At 39.3% G+C, this 19,435-nt stretch overlaps 1 protein-coding gene across 1 annotated transcript in view; it reads right to left on the reverse strand.

The window, feature by feature from the left end:
* The window catches only part of COL21A1 (collagen type XXI alpha 1 chain), a 285,509-nt gene extending 282,722 nt beyond the window's left edge, over positions 1–2,787 (reverse strand). The window contains exon 1 of the mRNA XM_077487822.1: positions 2,643–2,787. The gene's annotated coding sequence lies outside the window, so the exon portion shown is untranslated. The remainder of the gene's footprint in view (positions 1–2,642) is intronic.
* Between the last annotated feature and the right edge of the window lie 16,648 nt (positions 2,788–19,435).

Below are 19,435 nucleotides of genomic sequence, written 5' to 3' on the forward strand. Positions count from 1 at the left end.
ATATACATTTACACATAAACACATGATGGCATGTTTTAGATCCAAATCTGATATAGCATTATAGGTCACCATATCGGTGGACCTCCAGCGAAAATGTTTTTCTCAACACTTTGATAGAGAAGGGAAGGGTTAGAATAGCTGTCCCATTTGGGAGATTACAGTGACCACTGTGAAGTATATAAAGGTTCCCCCCACTTTCTGTCTGTCAGTGACAGTAACCAACCGTGGTCACCATAACACAAGTTAGATTGGATACATCAAATGGGGACAATGAATATGATGCAAACCAGACAGTTCCTTTTCTATTCTATTCAAAACTAGAAAAAAGTTTGGTATGGACAGCTATTTGGATTATATTTTTAAGCCCTGGTTCACATTATAACCTGCATTCCTGTGCAATTCACATGCGATTAAGTGTGATGCCATTTGACCCTATTCATTTAGAAGGGGCTCAAATTGCACCGCAGCACACCAGAGACTCGCATGCACCTTTTTTGGAGCTGCACCGCCACTGCATTGCATGGTCATTTTGTACCATGCCCTCTGCATTTGCAATCCTTTTGGAGTGTTGTTAAATTTGTATTGGCACACCCAGTGGAAACACAGTACGATTGCAATGCAGAGGCATCACTGCGTTTCTAGAACCGTAAATGTGTGAACCTAGGCTTAAAAATAAAGACAATTATTTGTTGCAATCATTAACACTAAATCGTATACAGTTTTACTTCTTCAGCTTTTAGCATAATCAGTAATGTTGTAAACAGTCTAAGTTTGGTTACATGATAAATACTTCCTTGTCTAAAAGTAATGGCAGGCAGACAGTACAGTCAGAGTGCTCCCATATCTTTCACACAGCTTTTGGCACAAAATGTAAGAACTACACATTGTGGTCTATGCAAAAGCACCACCAATTGCCTCACTTACATACAAAAACAACAAACGGCCACCACTTTTGAACTGAAATAAGTTTGTAGAGAACTTTTATAACAATTTTTCCTGTAATATGCCATGGATGTGAATTTAAAGTGGTTGTAAACTCTTACAACCAACTTTGACCTACAGGTAAGCCTAGATTAAGGCTTACCTGTAGGTCCAAGAAATATCTCCTAAACCTACACGGCTTAGGAGATATTTGCCAAAATACAGGCACGCAGGCGCACTGAGCGCGCCGCTGTCAACGGCGATATGCAGCGAGTGGCTGCTCCCGTGCGCATGCGTGAGAGTGACGTCATCGCGGCATCGTCGAATGACAGCGGCGGAGCAGCGAGACCCACGGAGACCCACCGAGAAGATGGATGCTCCGGACTACAGGGGACAGCGGTGACATTGCTGGCTCCTGTGTCAGGTAAGTGACACATAATGGGCTACTATGCAATGCATAGTAGCCCATTATGCTTTACCTTTGCAGTTAATCAAAGAGGAAGTAAACCCATCAGGATTTACTTCCTCTTTAAGTTCCTTCTGCATAAAAATTAGTAATAATGTTTTTTTACACCTAAGGTTATTGTTCAATAAAGATGTTCATAGTCTTGGAAGAGTGGTGGAATATGCATTAACAACCTGCCTTCTATAACATGCACTACCATGGCCTGATGGTCCATAAAAATGAACATTCTACTTAGCCAAGCTAAGCTGAAAGATGCTGCCATTTCCATTATATTTCAGATGAACAATATTGACCATGATAAGTTTTCTGTCCTGTCAGGTTGGAAGTGGTTAGCAAACAGGGGCAGGAACCTCCAACAAACATAAGGGCATCAAATGAAAGGATGGGCAGGTGACTCTAAAGTAGAACTACAGATCAATCGTTTTTCTAGAATAGAATTGGGAAACTTAATTACCTTTTTCTAAATATAAAGATCATTATTTGCAATAGTTAATGCTAAATCGTATACATTTTTTAACCTTCTCAACTTTTAGCATAATCAAAAAAATTGCAAACAGTTTGGTAACACGACACATAATTGCTTTCCTAAAAGTAATGGCAAACAGACAGTACAGTACAGTCAGAGGGATCCTATATCTTCCACAGTTCTAGCACAGAATGTAAGAATTACAGCTTGTGGTCTATGCAAAAGCAACCCAATTAAATCACTTACCATTCAAAAACAGCCCAATGTTATTTTTACAATAAAACACTTTACAAAACCTTCTGAAAATGTTATGTCTGGTAGCAAAAAGTTTTCCGGAAACTTCTTTTCATCAGGTAGCTCCTGAAAGGAAACGGAACTCAATACCCAGTAATAAACTCCTATTATCATCATCTCATTCATTTCTAAACGCTCTTGCTCACTGTAGGCATTGAATGACAAGTAGCAATTACATACGTGTAGTCCTATAAAGTTTTAAATATTACACCTGTGCAAGAAAATTGTAATTGACAAATATGTATGGGATGTATTAATAAACCTAAAGTCTTCAAATCTTAGTCCTATAATATGCACAGTCCAGTGCTGGTTACCAGTATAAACTGTTTTGAACATACCACCTACTAAAGCTTCTTTAATGCTTCCCAAAGCATCATCATATGTTTACTGTATTAGACAGACATGTTCACACAGAATGCTGCCATGCAACCTAGAAAGAGTTTACTACCAACAATTGATTTAACTTATATTCAAATTTCCCCAAAAAATACTTACTTGATTTATAGGCAGAATAGGAGTAGTTTTTTTCAGGCAGGGCTGCCAGCTGTTCTCTTTGAAAGTGAAGAAGTTTTATACCCCACAAATGTCATGAGCTTGTCTTTCCCTAGGTTTTCCTCTGCTTGCTCTGCAAACTTTTCTCTTCCTCTACTTCTTTTAAGTATTACAGTTGGATAGCCATATACTTCTAGTTATACATGTGACTCGTGTGTGCCACCTACTGGACTCACAGAATTATTCTGCCTCATAAGCAGTCTTAAAATGATTTTGCAGACTTCATAATTTTCTGCTTTCCAGTATTTTATGAATCCCATGGCACTGTTAACCATGATTTGCATCTTTTCATTTGTGAAGCCTATAATTAGTTCATAATTAAAACAACTTCTTCTTTTCTTTTGTATTAAAGAATGCCTTAAAACAATGCTGCATGCTGTCACTTTCTCCTTTTTACTAGTTTATTGTTTTTGAAAAATGTTTGTGTTCATCTTTTTAGTAATGGTAACAGGAGTCACAGAGTGCTTTTTACAGGAGACTGAAATTCCATGTTTCCTAACAAAAAAATAGGTACCATCTATGTAGCCCAGCATTTGTCTGCTCCACATACAGATGTATGGGATCCAGTAGGTCAATGGCTGCTTGTCTCTTGTAATGACAAATAGAGCGGTTTCACAGTGCTGCAATGCGGTTTGGCCGCAACGCAGGTGCATCCGTGGATTTTGCACAGTTCATTTTTGCCATTTTTTTTGCACGCAAAGGATGCAACATGCAGGACTTTTTTAGTGTGCTTTCAGAAATCGTGATAAAAAAACGTGGGACATTATTGAAAGCAATACAGGGAGATTGGTCCTTGTAATTCCCCCCCACAGCTGCACTGATTACCCCCCACTGCACTAAGCTCTGGGCTCCTCATGCCCTCCTCTGGCTCCCGCCTCCTTCTGCGGCTCCCGGGGCCCTCCTGCAGCTCCCCGTGTCTTCCTTCGGCTTCCCCTGTCTTTCTCTGGTTCCCCACCTCCTCTGGTCCCCCTCTGTGCTCCTCCGTTCCCCCTTGTCCCAGATCTGTCAGGATGGAGCATGGAGGAAGAAGCCGGTAAATCTGTCATTTACCGACTCCTTCCTTTGCTGAATGAACAGAGTCAATGATCACGGATTGTCCATTCATAACTGAGCATCGTAAGCTGTGTTTACAATGCTTACTTTTACGAATAAACAGGAGCCTCTGTCTCCTGTCCATCATTTTCAGTGCAGCTAAGGCTGCTGAGAAAGGAACTGGGGATTCTGCGTCCTCAGTCCCTTTCTCTGTCTCAATGGGGAGATGTCAGGGGTCTATTTATGTCACCAAAGCCCCCCTAACAGAGCTGATAAAAAAAAGAAAGAATTGTAATAAATAAATGTTTAAAAATTGAATTTTAAAACAAATAAAAACTCAAATTAAAAAAACACTGACATCATCCACTCCCCCTCCCGAAAATAATTAAATAGCATTGTAAAAAAAATAACAAAATAAAAATAAATTGTAAAAAATACGATTGAAAAAAATAAATAAAAAAACTACTGACACAGTCCACTTCTCTACTGACACCATCCACTGCCCTACTGATACGATCCACTGCCAACCTCCTCTCCCCAAAACAGAATTGTGAAAAAAAAGAAGAAATTCAATTGTAAAAAAATAAAAATAATAATTACATTTGTAAAAAATGTATAAATAAAAAAAAATTAAAAAATAAACTACTGACACTGTTTACTGTCCATTGACATCACCCATCCATAACCGTCAAAAGCCCCTTAACCCAACCCCAAAAAAACAACACAATTATTAAAAATAAATAAATAAAATTTGAAAAAATATAAAAAATAAAATAATAAAAATAAAAAACCTACTGACACTATCTGTATATCTTTAGGGGATTGCGCCTCCCACTCAATATTTATACTACCCCCTTCTCAATAGAATATGCTTAATAATACTTATATTCACTAAATAATCACTGTGCCCCCATATTATCCAAAATATATACATAAGACATTAATTTATAATTGCAAAAAATATAGTGCCCTTATTGTGTGCGATATTTTAATTCGATTGCTCCAATTGTGCTGTCTTAATCACCGATCATCTTCTTATCAAAAGTCCACTTGTGTCAACAAAAATAACCAAAACTGTGCCACCGTCACCAAGCAGAATGGCCACTCACCAGATGTCCCCAATCAGTAAGCCTTTGGTTCATTCAACGGATAACCAATCCACAACGCATTCCTCCCGTTAGCAATTCCTCAACGTCCATATATTCATAAAAAATTAAATGGAACCAATATAGTGTAAAATCGATTTAACTTTAATGGAAAAAATCAATAAAAAAACGTATTGCACTCACATTTCAATGTGTCTATTGGCCGACACCAAGCCTTTCCAGCAATGAGAAAACCGCTCTAAAATCGGGCATGCCACTGATGTTTCGCAGGTGGTGTTAATCTCCCTCCACTGGACCGACCTGTTCCTGGCTTGTATTCAAGGTCCGTATGTCTCCCACAACTCCTACGCGTTTTGCATTTGAGCGTCGTCAGGAAGCTGTGGGACCCAAACCCCCCTTTTATAATGACCCCAATTACCTGTTACTATGCCACCGGAAGTGACGTTGCCGCCATCTTGATCCCGGAAGTGCATACCCGACCTTTCCCTATTTACAAACTAGCCCCTTCCCTATAATCAATAATACCTCCACCTTTAAAATATTATTTGTAATTAGGCCAATATCAGGCATTTTATCCTTCTTTAGTTGGTTCCCCAACCTTATGATTCCGTTTGGGATCTCATCCCCGTTTGTACCCGAGGTAGGTTCCGCCATCTTGTTATAGGGCAATAATGCCCTTACTAGTGTGGTTCCATATAATTGATTTAATTAACCCCCCACCGCTACAGATATATGATTCCTAACATCCTCAGTGGCCGATTTCCTAATCCCCTTACTCTAAATACATTTCTACATCGCCCTTCTCATCTTTTTCTTTCTGAATAGACCAGACTATATCCATAAAGCTACTTCCTGTCTAACTGGAAGTGCGTCACCGGATGTTTACCCCGAAAGTTCGGGACCAGAAGTTGGGCACCGGAAGTCCTCCACCGCCATTTTAAGTGTGGTTTTGACATTACAGCTAGTAACTCCCACAACACCAATCCCAGCTTTACCATTAGGCCCCACCCTTATGTAAATTACAGTTTGTTTATCCTTCCTGTCTAGTACATCTATATTCCAATCACCAAACAAGTATATTAGTGCTAATTATATTATTATTATTTGTTATTGCCTCAGTAGGTACCCTAAGCTTCACTTCACTATGAGAATATTTATTTTCATGTAACAATGGCTGCTTGTTGATTTATTTAGATTCTTCTTGTTCATTAAGCTATTTAAAGGGGTCATGTCTGAGTTCCAAAAATACAATTCTTATCAACTTTGTTAGTATTTGCTTTTCCCATTGCTGGAAATGCTTTCACAAATATACCATCATATAAAATACCCTTAAAATACACATATGCATACACATGTGAAAAAAAATAATACATAAATAAATAAATAAAATAAAATAAAATAAATAAAAAATAAAATATATACACGCACACATATATATATACATACATATACACACACATACATACACATATATATATATATATATATATATATATATATATATATATATATATACATACATGCATATATATATACACATACATAAAATAAAATAAAAAACTGTATAAAACGATCAGAAATCCTCAATAAAACAATTCAAGTCTATTTCTACATTTAATCCTAAAGGTTTTAAAGTGCTTAGTCTATGTATCCAAAACGTTTCGTTCTTGGATACTTCACGCCTCATATTACTATTCCTCCAATCTTTATCTATTCTGTCTATTGCAAAGAATTTTAAACATCCCGGATCATGATTATGTGCTTCTCTGAAGTGTCTTGATACGCTATGGTGTTTATAGCCTTTTTTAATGTTTCTTACATGTTCACCTATGCGCGTGGACAGTTTCCTAGTGGTCCTGCCCACATACTGGAGGCCACAACTGCACTCCATCACATACGTAACATACCTACTCTTGCATGTGATTAATTTGTTTATTTTAAATTTAAATTTATTGGCATGGGATTGGAATTCGACAATTTTACGTTCCTTATTGCTCGTTATTCTACATGATTTACATTTCATGCATCGAAAAAACCCTTTCTGTTCAAAAAACTGTGTCATTTTTTTAGGGGGGATCAGGGACATTTTACACGATGTAGTCTCTTAATCTTTTTGCCCTCCTGTAAATAAACGTGGGTTTTTTTGGTAGTATATTACCTAATTGCGGATCACTACAGATGATCGGCCAATACTTCTTAACCACCTCTTCCATATCCTTGTATTGTTTGTTGAATCCTAAAATGAATGGTACCCCTTTCTTATTTTCCATTTTATTTTCTCTTCTCTTCCCAAGAAGGCTTTCCCTATTGGTGTCACCCACCTTTTCCCTTAATATTTCAAGTTCCGCTCGGTTGTAACCCTTGTTGGTAAACCTATCTATTAATTTCTCTGTTTGCATGTAATAGTCTGAGAGTAGATTACAGTTTCTTCTAATTCTGATAAACTGTCCTTTGGGGGTGGCCTTTTTCCAGTGTGGGTGGTGGCAGCTGCTGTAGGAAATATAACCGTTTCTGTCTGTCTCCTTGAAGTGTGTTCTAGTGTACAACTGGTTGTCATGTTTAAATATTTCCAAATCTAGGAAACTTACATTGGTTGGGTTCACGTTCACCGTGAATTTGATGTCATAGTTGTTATTTCTAATGTGCTGTACAAATTCCTCCAATTCATCTCGGTTTCCCTCCCAAATTATTAAGATGTCATCAATAACCTTTTATACACTCTCAGCTGTGGCCAACACCTCCCGAACATTTCCTCGGCTTCCCACTTGTTCAAGAAGATGTTGGCCACGCTGGGAGCATATTTATTCCCCATCCCAACACCTTTGTTCTGTTGGTAAAATTTATGATTGAACCAGAAATAATTATTCCCCATTGCCATCCTTAGTCCCTCCAATATAAAACGTCTCTGTTTTAACTTTAGATCTGACTGGTGCTTCATTGCCCAAGCTACCGCAGCAAGGGCATCTGCTTGTTTAACATTTGTATACAGTGATTCCACGTCCACTGTTACTAATAGCGTGAAATCACTGGCACCAATCCCTTCCAACAATCTAATGACATCTTTGCTGTCTTTTCTGAATGCTTCACCCCTACTGGCCAGTGGTTGCAAAAAAGAATCTAAATATTCCCCCACCCTGGAGTATACAGACCCAATCCCACTTATAATGGGTCTTCCCGGCGGTTTAGTGTTATTTTTGTGAACTTTGGGTACCTGGTATATCACTGGTACTCGTGGTGCCTCAGGTAACAAGTACCTGGCTTCCTTCTTGGTCAGGATTTTTTCTGCTATACCTCCATTCAGGAAATTCCTTAATTTTGTTTTTAATTCCTTCACAGGGTTCTTTCTTAATGGTTTGTAGGTGGTTGTATCTCCCACTAACCTCTCTAATTCCTCATTATATTATTTTTTGTTAAAATTACCAATCCCCCCCCCCCCCCTTTGTCTGCTGCCCTAATGACAATATTCTTACGTTTCTCCAATTTCCTTAGTCCCTGCCATATTCTATCCTTCCCATTGGTCTTTACGGGTTCAATCTTGTGTATTTCCCTTTCAACCATTTTTTTAAACACTTCAATGTACTGGTTAGAATTTACCTTAGGATTAAATGTAGACTTATTCTTTAACTGGCTGTGGGTAAACATCGTATTACTTATTTCGACATCCTCATTATTCTTACACGAAAAAAAAAATGTTAATTTAATTTCTGCAGGTCAATGTAGGCCTCAAACTGATTAAAACCTCTATCAGGTGCGTACTTGATGCCCTTATCAAGTACTAATAATTCCTCTTGTGTGAATTCAACATCTGTCAGGTTAAAGATACCTTGCCCTAATTCTCTCTTTTTCTTTTTGCCCCCTCTGCAGCCTCTTCTTCTACTCCGTTTTTTGCTCTGCCATTTTCTTGGGTGGGTCTCATCATTCCTAATTCCCCCATTTGCCTGCTCCCTACAAGATCCTGTGTTTGTTTGTTCCCTCCATAATCCTGTGTGTATCGGTTCCACCCCCCTCTGCCCGTTTGGAAAACTGGCATTGGTGGTCTGTATGGTTCCCTCCAGTCTCTCCATTCCCCCTGCCACTGGGGAGTGCCATAGGGGGGGTTGAAATAACCTCTCCCCCTCCCTCTGTAACCCCCTCTCCATGATCGTGTATAATGTCCTGTGGGGTATTGTTGGGATCCATTTTGCATATTTCTACTTGCATCTGTATACTGGCCATTTTCTTTACTTACATTTTGTGTGGGGGGGTGTACTTCCCTCCTTATGTTATTACTGGTTTCAGTGGTACTTGCTTTCTTTTTTGCTTCTACCCCCCCCCCCCCCCATTTATCATATTTTCTCCCTCCTCATTGAGGGATGTGTTGGTAGACCTAGGGGCCTGTTCATCCTCTTGCAACTTATACACTTTTCCTGCATGGTAATCCTTTTTGTCCATTTGGTATTTTTTTAATTTCTTATTTTTGAGCTCATTATCGGTTTTTGCCAAGAATTCCTGTAGTCTGCTTGCCCTGGTTTTATACTCATTGGTTTCAATGTATGGCAACATGCCTTCTCTTATCTTATTAATATTTTCCTCTATTTTTGCTAACTTGTACCTCCGTCTTTCTAAAATTACATCCAATAGCCTTCCCTCACATCCGTTGAAAAAACTGGACCATTCTTTAGCCAACCCTTCATCCATCAATCCATCATTCGGGCCCAGGTCCCACCGAAGTCTCCTTGGTGTGATCTTGGCCCCCCTATATTGTTCCAATGTGGTTATGTCCCACCATACCTTTATCTGTTTATCCATTATATTCTTTAATTGTTTAAACCCTTGTTCCAGGTTGATTGTGCTTGTGCTTTCACAGTTATCAAATAACTCCCCTATGTTAATTTTCAGATTATTCAAAAATGAAAATACCTCCATTCCTTAATCTGTGCTGTGCTGCCCGTACCAATATACACCACTCACCGTGATAAAAAACAAAAATAACAAGTTGTACCGGCGCTCAACCTCCCCCTTGCTGTGCTTGAGGGTCCGCTGCAATCCCAGTCTTAGCCCCCCCCCCAGAAAAACCAGGGTAAGTGGATGATGTATATGTATATCTTTAGGGGATTGCGCCTCCCACTCACTATTTATACTACCCCCTTCTCAATAGAATATGCTTAATAATACTTATATTCACTAAATAATCACTGTGCCCCCATATTATCCAAAATATATACACAAGACATTAATTTATAATTGCAAAAAATATAGTGTCCTTATTGTGCGATATTTTAATTAGATTGCTCCAATTGTGCCGTCTTAATCACCTTAATCTTAATCTACTGACACTATCCACTGATCTAATGACACCATCCACTGGCCTCACAAAATGTTTGTAAAAAAAAAAAATTTAACAAAAATAAAATTGTAAAAAAAGTAATATAAAAATGACACTGTCAATTGCTTTACTGACAATATGCACTGCCCTACTGACACCTCCCTGCACATACTACCCACCACCATATACTCCACAAGCTTCTCCTGCACATACTACCCACTGTCATATACTTTGCACTCCTCTCCCTTAGCTAATCATTATATTAGTGTCACTGTTGATTTTGGTGTCAGTTTGGTTTAGCAGGGACTGGATAAGATTCAAACCATCTATGGATGCACCTCTGAACTCTGCACTCTGTGCATAGTGTACCTCTGCATTTCTTTGGTAAGAATAAAATACAAAATATGCATTGAAAAGTATTTTCTCTATTTATCTTCTTAACATTTGGTAGTCATATCCCCAAAAATTCTAGGAAGTATCTTTTTTTATCTCATGGACAAAATGTGAGAAATAACGTATATATCATACAATCATTCCATAAACACACACCACATTTACTGCATATATAATTTGAGGAAAATATGCTTATAAAATAGTTTACCATTTTGCAGATGTAGCACCCTGGTGTTTAGGCAGGATTGCTTGTAAATTTAGTTTGCCAGGCAGTAATTGCCCTGGTTAATTGTTAGTAGATCCACTGATTCCTCTCTACTCTAAACATGCTGCACCTTCTCTCTTCTGCCGCTAGGTGGCGTTATGCTGTTGACATTAGATAGACAAGGGCTTAGCAAGGTCAGGTTATTAATGGATGGTGTGTTTGGTGGGGGTTTCTTTAGTCCCTTGGCTTGCTGGGAGAGCCTATTTATTTGGGCGGAGTCAGGTGATCAGGGTTTCCTTGCCACCAGGATGACTGTCTGGGTGGACGTGTGTTATGCTCCCCAGCCTGCTAGGCCAAAATCCTGAGGCCTATCATGGGGACATCTGGCTGCTAGGCTGTCCGAAAGCAGGAGAGGCAGTTCAGGGCTGGGACTGCAGGATTGGAGTCCAAATGAGAGTAAAGGTTCAACTGGTCAGGGAACCAGTTGTGGTCGGAGGTAGAGGGGAAGCTGTCACCACTAAGGGACCATCACCCTGTTACAGGAGACCACTGAGTAAGCTGGAGCCAGTACCAGAGCAGTGTTTTCACCAGCTGGGGAAGGTGAAGAAGTAGGAAAACTTCAGCAAGTGCCAAGCCAGGGATCCAGCGGGACAGCAAAGGTGACGCTTGAGGAGCATCAGTGAGTGCCAAGCCAGGGACAGCAGAGAAGTGGGGGTGACGCTTGAGGAAGAAACGGAGTTATGGAAGTGGAAGAGCCCTGGGAGCTCTAGTGAGACACTGGGAGCTCAGTGAGTAAAAGTCTACAGTACTTAGCGTTCTTTAAGAGGCAGGTTCATTTATACCTTAAGAGCTTTAGAGACAAGGTTAACATTCCGGTTTAATAATGAAAAGGTCAAAATTGGTGCAAATAAAATATTTACAGAAAAATATGTTTCAAAGACAAAAAGACAATATACAGCCACAAAGAAATAAGGTAGAATTGGGGAGGAAGAATACATAGGATTAATGTCTTGAGAGTTCGATCGATGAGCTGGGTAATCGGTTATCAAACTTGGCAGATGTTCCTGTTTCGATGTTATAAGGGGAACACTCTACTGTCTTGGTATCTTCTAATTTCTGTCAGATCAAAGGGATGTTGAAAGCTAAGGATGAGCCGAACACTCCCCTGTTCGGTTTGCACCAGAACATGCGAACAGGCAAAAAACTCGGACGACTACACGAAAACCATTAAAGTCTATGGGACACAAACATGACAAATCGAAAGTGCTCATTTTAAAGGCTTATATGTTTAAATTCTTGGCAGTTTTTTTGGGAGCAGTGATTTTTTTATGCTTAAAGTGAAACAATAAAAATGAAATATTCCTTTAAATATCATGCCTGGGGGGTGTCTATAGTATGCCTGTAAAGTGGTGCATGTTTCCCATGTTTAGAACAGTACCGCAGCAAAATTTTATTTCTAAAGGAAAAATTGTCAATGAAAACTGATCACGGATGTAATAAATTGTCGGGTCTCGGCAATATAGATAAAATTCATTGAAAAAAATTGCATGGGCCCCTCCCAGTCCATTACCAGGCCCTTTGGGTATGAATAATAAGGGGAACCCCAAACCTATTTTTTTTTTAAAAATGGCATGGGAGTCCCCTCAAAATCCATACCAGGCCCTTCAGGTATGGAAATAAAGGGGATCCCTGCGCTAAATTTTTTTAAAAATTGCATAGGGCCCCCCAAAATACATACCAGACCCTTATGCGAGCATGCAACCTGGCAGGCCGCAGGAAGAGAGGGTGGGACAAGAGCCCCCCCTCCTGAACCATACCAGGCCACAGATCTGACCCCAAAGCACCTTATCCCCATGGGGACAAGGGCCTCATCCCCACAACCCTTGCCTGGTGGTTGTGGGGGTATGCGGGCTTATTGGAATCTGGAAGCCCCCTTCAACAAGGGAGCGCTCAGATCCCAGCCCCCCTATGTGAATTGGTAATAGGGATCCCTACCATTTCACAATAAATGGTAAAAAAGACAAGAGACAACTTGGGACAAGTCCTTTATTAACCACTTGCCGACCGACCGTCGCATGTACATATAGGTTGGCAGAATGGCATGGCTGGGCAAATGGGCGCACCTGTACGTCCCTTTGAATTTGCCACCACGTGGTCCGCAAGCTCAGTGAGTAGGATCGCAGGTCCCGTGGACTCGATGTCTGCAGGGATACCCTCTCATCTCACAGAGAGGAAGAACGGGGAGATGCTAATGTAGACAAGCATCTCCCCGTTCTGCCTAGTGACACTGTCACTGATCATAGCTCCCTGTGATCGGTGACGTGTCACTCATAGCCACGCCCCTAACAGTTAGAATCACTCCCTAGGACACGCTTAACCCCTTACTAGCCCCCTAGTGGTTAACTCCTTCACAGCCAGTGTCATTTTTACAGTAATCAGTGCAAATTTATTGCACTGATCTCTATAAAAAGACAATGGTCTTAAAAATGTGTCAAAATTGTCAGATGTGTCCACCATAATGTCACAGTCATGATAAAAATAGCAGATCGCCACCATCACTAGTAAAAAAAAAAATTATTAATAGAAAAGCCATAAAACGGACCCCTATTTTGTAGACGCTATAACTTTTGAGCAAACTAATCAATAAACACTTTTTTGTGATTTTTTTTAGCAAAAATATGTAGAAGAATACGTATTGGCCTAAACTGTGGGAAAAAAAACTTTTTTTATATATTTTTTGGGGATATTTATTATAGCAAAAAGTAAAAAGTAATGAGTTTTTTTCAAAATTGACGCTCTATTTTTGTTTATAGCGCAAAAAATAAAAACCGCAGAGGTGATCAAATACCACCAAAAGAAGGCTCTATTTGTGGGAAAAAAAGGACGTCCATTTTGTTTGGGAGCCATGTTGCATGACCGCACAATTGTCAGTTAAAATGACGCAGTGCTGAATCTAATGTTCAAATACAAAAACTTTAACATTGCAAAATTTAAAAGGATTTGGCAAGCCTGGTTGGTACATGCTAAAGCTTCAAAATATCTGAAGGATTTTAATAAACATTAAAACTCTTCTCTTTACATGTTGAATTATATAGTGACATCCATATTCCTTTCCTTTGCCCTCCCCCCTCCCTTTTTAGTTTAGTTTTAGTTTCATTATTTAGTTTTCGTTTAGGAACATTCCCTATTGACAATATGGTCCCAGTGGGGTCGATAGCGTATGTAGTTCTTACTATTGTATTGTAACTCATTGACAACATTTAATTGTAGATTGGATTGATAACACTTTTGTTTATCCAGTTTATATGTATTTTTTCTTTCTGTATCTATATGTAAATGTACCAAGAAGTATCTGAGAGACTAATAAAAATCAAAAGATTTAAAAAAAATAAAAAAAATAATGATAACATTTAATTTTATGAATCACCAAGATCGTAACACCAAAGTCTCCCATTCAAGTACTAACCAGGCACAACCCTGCTTAGTTTCCAAGAACAGACAAGATTGGCCACTTTCAGGGTGCTGTGGCCACAGGCCTTTCCCCAATGCCTATTGTTATCAATAGACATTGCTCTTTTTATTCTGTCCTAGTTTATTATTTGTTGTATATTATTATTATTATTATTATTATACAGGTTTTATATAGCGCCAACAGTTTGCTCAGCGCTTTACAACATGAGGGCAGACATTACAGTTACGTTACAATTTGGTACAGGAGGAATCAGAGGGCCCTGCTCATTAGAGCTTACAATCTAAAAAGGAAGGGGCAATTGATACAAAAGGTAATAGCTGTGGGGGGATGAGCTGATGGAGGAAGTAAAAGTGTTAGTTAGAAGCAGGATAGGCTTCTTTGAAGAGAAGGGTTTATAAATTCCTGGATTTAAAGTATAAGTTTAAAAAAATAAAAAAATAAAAATAAATGGACACCTTTTTGCGGCTAAACAGTTACACACTGACAGGAAGCATTAATGAACTACCACATGCTCAACAGTGCCATTATAGTTCATTGAGAACTACAAACTGACAGACGCGAAGGCTGCCAGATCTTGTAGTTTTCAATTTACAGAATTCTGTGAATGAGTGACATGGCCGGGTGGTTCTGAGAGTGGCAGGAGAAGATCCCCACAGCCGGTGACATCGGGGAGGGGCGGGGGTCGTAGGATTTGTAATATATTACACTCTGAATGTGGGTGTAACGTGTAACATGTTACAAAAAGGTGGATTTATCCTTTAAGCAAGTTGTTAATTTATTTTTTGTATATTACCACCATATCATGGCTTATGCAAAGCATTTTGATTACACGTAGTGCTGGCAACAGCAGCCATTAGGGGAAAGGCCAATGCCCCCAATGCCCAGTCTTGTCTTGGAAGATAAGCAGGGTTGTGCCTGGTTAATACATAGATGGGAAACTAATGCTGCGTACACACGATCGCACTTTCTGGCAGACTAGGTCTGTCAGACAATTCGATCATGTGTGGGCTCCAGCAGACTTTTTTTCCCCAAAAGTCCAACGGACCTAGAAATAAAAAATGTTTCAAATCTATCCGACGAACTCAAGTCTGATGGACTAAAAATCAGGTAAACCGTTCATCTGTGTGCTAGTCCGATGAACCAAATACAACGCAAGGGCAGCTATTGGCTACTGGCTATTGAACTTCCTTGTTTAGTCCCATTTACGTCATCACGCTCAAAACTAACGGACTTTCGAATGGACTTAGTCCGGTCATGTGTGGCCAAGTCCGTTCGTTCAGAAAGTCCTTCGGACCTCCGCCGAAAGTCCGTCGGGAAGACCGTTGGACCTAGTCCGTCGAAAAGTCTGGTCGTGTATACGAGGCAATAGAGGTTAAGATCTAGGTGATTCATAGGAATATTTTTCATTACTTTTTTTGTGTTTTATCATTTTAGTTTTGGCTTTGTGAGTGCTGCACATGTTATATACCTCTTTCAATATAAAGTTGGGCTATGCTCTCATGTGAGTGAATACTAGCAATAAACCTTAATAATGGTACATTATATATATAAAGTGACTCCGTACATAAATAAAAATGAATTGATTAATTGATTAGATCATGTTTTAAATAGTCCACTGTTTTAAGTTGATTTTCAAATGTCCACTGTTTTAAGGTGATTTTCAAACGTGAAATTAACACACGATACACTCAAGAGTTGTGGTTAAAAGATATAAAGACCTCCACCTCTGCACACTCCAAATGATTTCTTATTACAGGAGATCACACTCACCTGTGGCTTAATACTCAGCCTGGGCCTTTTGAGAGATAGAACAGTGATCCCAGCGTCTTCACAGAATGTAATCTTTCAGGGGCACATGTTGTCCATTGATCCCCAAAGAGACATAAAGCTTCCATAGTGTAAAATCCTAGGTTACTTTATTTAAATAAGAATGCATGTAAATGCATCCTGTACAGAAATGTCCACTCATCCAAACAGACAGACAGACATGCATTTCCATATTTGCATAACTCAAAGTGATATCATATTGAAAGAGGAAAAAGGGACGGAAAATGATAAGGAGAATAAACTTCAGCTTTAAAAGTGATTTTCCAGCAAGTTTTGTTCTGAATATGTGGTAGTTAATATAAATCTGTGACGTTTGGAAATGAGCACAAAATTTTTTTTATTATAAATTTTTTATCTTTACTGAGGCTATTCGTTTTCAAGACATTTTATGACATGCAAAAGAAGAAGAAATTATTTGCTCCTATGTGTTATAATCCAGAATTCATTTATAACTGCTCCCAATGCAAGTGTAAATTTATGGAAATGTATTGTTAAATACAGCAGATTATAGGGCCAATTACTTGGTGGTCTGCCTACAATATGTATCCAGCTTATACTCCTGCCTAAAAATAAAGCATACCACACACTAAGTGACTGCCCACACTAAGCAATAATAATAGAATCTGCAATTTATTATACATCTGTGAAAGTGCTTTGAAGAAAAGAAAAAAAAACTTAATGAGTACTAAAATAGAAAGTACACATTGTGTCCTAGAATGTTTTTGGTGAAGTATCTGTCCCATGCTAGAAAAAACATATGTCCCCCAATTGATAATATACAGTATATATCTATATCTATCTATCTATAGATATATTTATCTATAGATAGATATAGATATATATCTATATATATTACCTCTTGAAGAGTCTCTGGTTTATTGGCTCCTTTCACTTCCTGGTGTGGTGACCCACTTTGGTAGTACCATAACTCACCAACACACCTGGGGTTCACAATGGTTTTATTTTGCAAAGATGCCCTGCAAAAATTAGGACACACAATATGCTGACAGTAATTATCTGCAGTATAATAAAATTATGTTAAAATGGTAAAGACAGAAGGTTTTCTTATCTTAACCACTAGACGACTAGCCGCCTCATATCCCCAGAGCCAATGCGCGTGCCCGGCAGGCGTGATGACCACCAGGCACCCATGATCACTCATAACAGAGCGAGAACTGGGATGTGTGTGCGTAAACACACAAACACATCCCAGTTCTCTCAGGGGAGAGGAGAGAGATTGTATGTTCATACTAAGTTTGAACACCGATTTTTCTTCTCCCCCTGTCAGTCCCATCCTCCTACAGTCAGAACCCACCTAGGGAACACAGTTAACCCCTTGATCGCCCCCAGTATTAACCCCTTCCCTGCCAGTGACATTTATACAGTAATCAATGGCTATTTTTAGCTCTGATCGCTGTATGCTATTACTAGTAAAATATAATTATAACAATAAAAATGCCATAAATCTATCCCCTATTTTGTAGACACTGTAACTTTTGTGCAAACCAATCAATATACGCATTTGCTATTATTTTACCACAAATATGTAGAATACATATCGGCCTAAACTGAGGAAAAAATTATATAAAAAAAAATGTGGGGATATTTATTATAGCAAAAACTACAAAAAGGTGTTTTTTTTTTTTTTTTTAAATTGTCACTCTTTTTTTGTTTATAGCGCAAAAAATAAAAAATGCAGAGGGGATCAAATACCACCAAAAGAAAACTCTATTTATGGGGAAAAAATACATACATTTTGTTTGTGTAAAATGTCGCATGACCACAAAATTGTCAGTTAAAGTGTCGCAGTGCCGTATCGCAAAAAAAATGGCCTGGTCAGGAAGGGGGCAAATCCTTTCTGGGGCTGAAGTGGTTAATGCATTCTATGCATTAGTATAAAAAGCTTTCTGTGTGCAGCAGCCCCCCTCAGCCCCCCTTATACTTACCTGAGCCACATCTCAATCCAGCGATGTTGCACGAGAGACTCGGCTGTCCGGGACTCTCCCTCCTCATTGGCTGAGACAGCAGGGAAGTGCCATTGGCTCCAGCTGCTGTCAATCAAGTCAGTGATCCAATGAGGAGAGAGAGGGGATGGGTCAGGGCTGTGGCTCCATGTCTAAATGGACACAGGGAGCTGTGGCTCAGCTAAGGTGCCCCCATAGCAAGCTGCTTTCTGTGGGGGCACTTAAAAGGAGGGAGGGGCCAGGATTACCGAAGAGGGACCCAAATAGAGAGGAGGATCTGGGCAGCTCTGAGCAGGTAAATATGATATTTGTTTGTTATTTTTCCACACAAAAAAAACTTTAGTATCACTTTAAATATGCACAGCTCTTAGTTGCATCTGTACTGTAGATAAACACAACAGATTTTAGGCAAATGCAGTCTACTTTGTCCAGAGTAGCCTTGCAATTCCTCTGGACATCCTCCCGCGTGGGCACGAGACGGCTGGGCCACATTCTGCCCTTTTAACAGACACTGTCAGTCCAGCTGAAACCTGCTCTCTTCACATTGCTGGAAACCTTTATAAAATATCTTTTTCACCTTTTTAATTCTTTATTCTTATTTTAATATATTTTTATTGTTGTTGGAAAATGTGGTGGTTATAGCATCAACAATTCTACTTGTTAATTAGCTCTACTTAACGCTACACGCATCAACTATCAACATAAAATTATATTATAATGTGATGCAATATTTTCTATCAAAGGCATCTTCTCCAACAAAATCCAGGGGGGGGGGGGGGGGGGGGATCTAAATTATCAGGGAAAAAAGAAAGAGAAAAAAAAGGGGGGGGGGGGGGGTATGAGGCAAGTGGACTTGCACAACAGATAATTTAGTTTAGTTTTGTTTTGTTTTCATTCATAAAATACTAGGGGGTGCACCAAATGTTTTTTTTTGGTGCCGAAACCAAAAATGAAAAATACTCTAGGCCAAAAACTGAGACCGATACCAAAAATAAAAAATACACTAGGCTGAAAACCAAAACTGATACCGAAAATGACTGATACTAAAACTTATTTTTTTATTTTTTTTTATTTTTATACAGGTGATGGTCAGAGACTGAGGACATGGTACAGGAGATGTTCGGAGACTGGGGACCTGGTACAGGAAAAGCTCAGAGACTGAGGACATGGTACAGGAGATGGTCAGTGACTGGGGAAATGGTATAGGAGATGGTCAGAGACTGGGGACATGGCACAGGAGGTGGTCAGAGACTGGGGACATGGTACAAGAGATGGTCAGAGAGTCAGAGACTGGGGACATAGTACAGGAGATGGTCAGAGACTGGGGACATGGTACAGGAGATGGTCAGAGACTGGCGACATGGTACAGGAGATGGTCAGAGACTGGCGACATGGTACAGGAGATGGTCAGAGACTGGGGACAGGGTACAGG

Source organism: Lithobates pipiens, unplaced genomic scaffold (genome assembly GCF_037356315.1).
Source record: "Lithobates pipiens isolate NorthernLeopardFrog02 unplaced genomic scaffold, aLitPip1_a1.2 Scaffold_18, whole genome shotgun sequence".
In the NCBI taxonomy this organism is placed as follows: domain Eukaryota; kingdom Metazoa; phylum Chordata; class Amphibia; order Anura; family Ranidae; genus Lithobates; species Lithobates pipiens.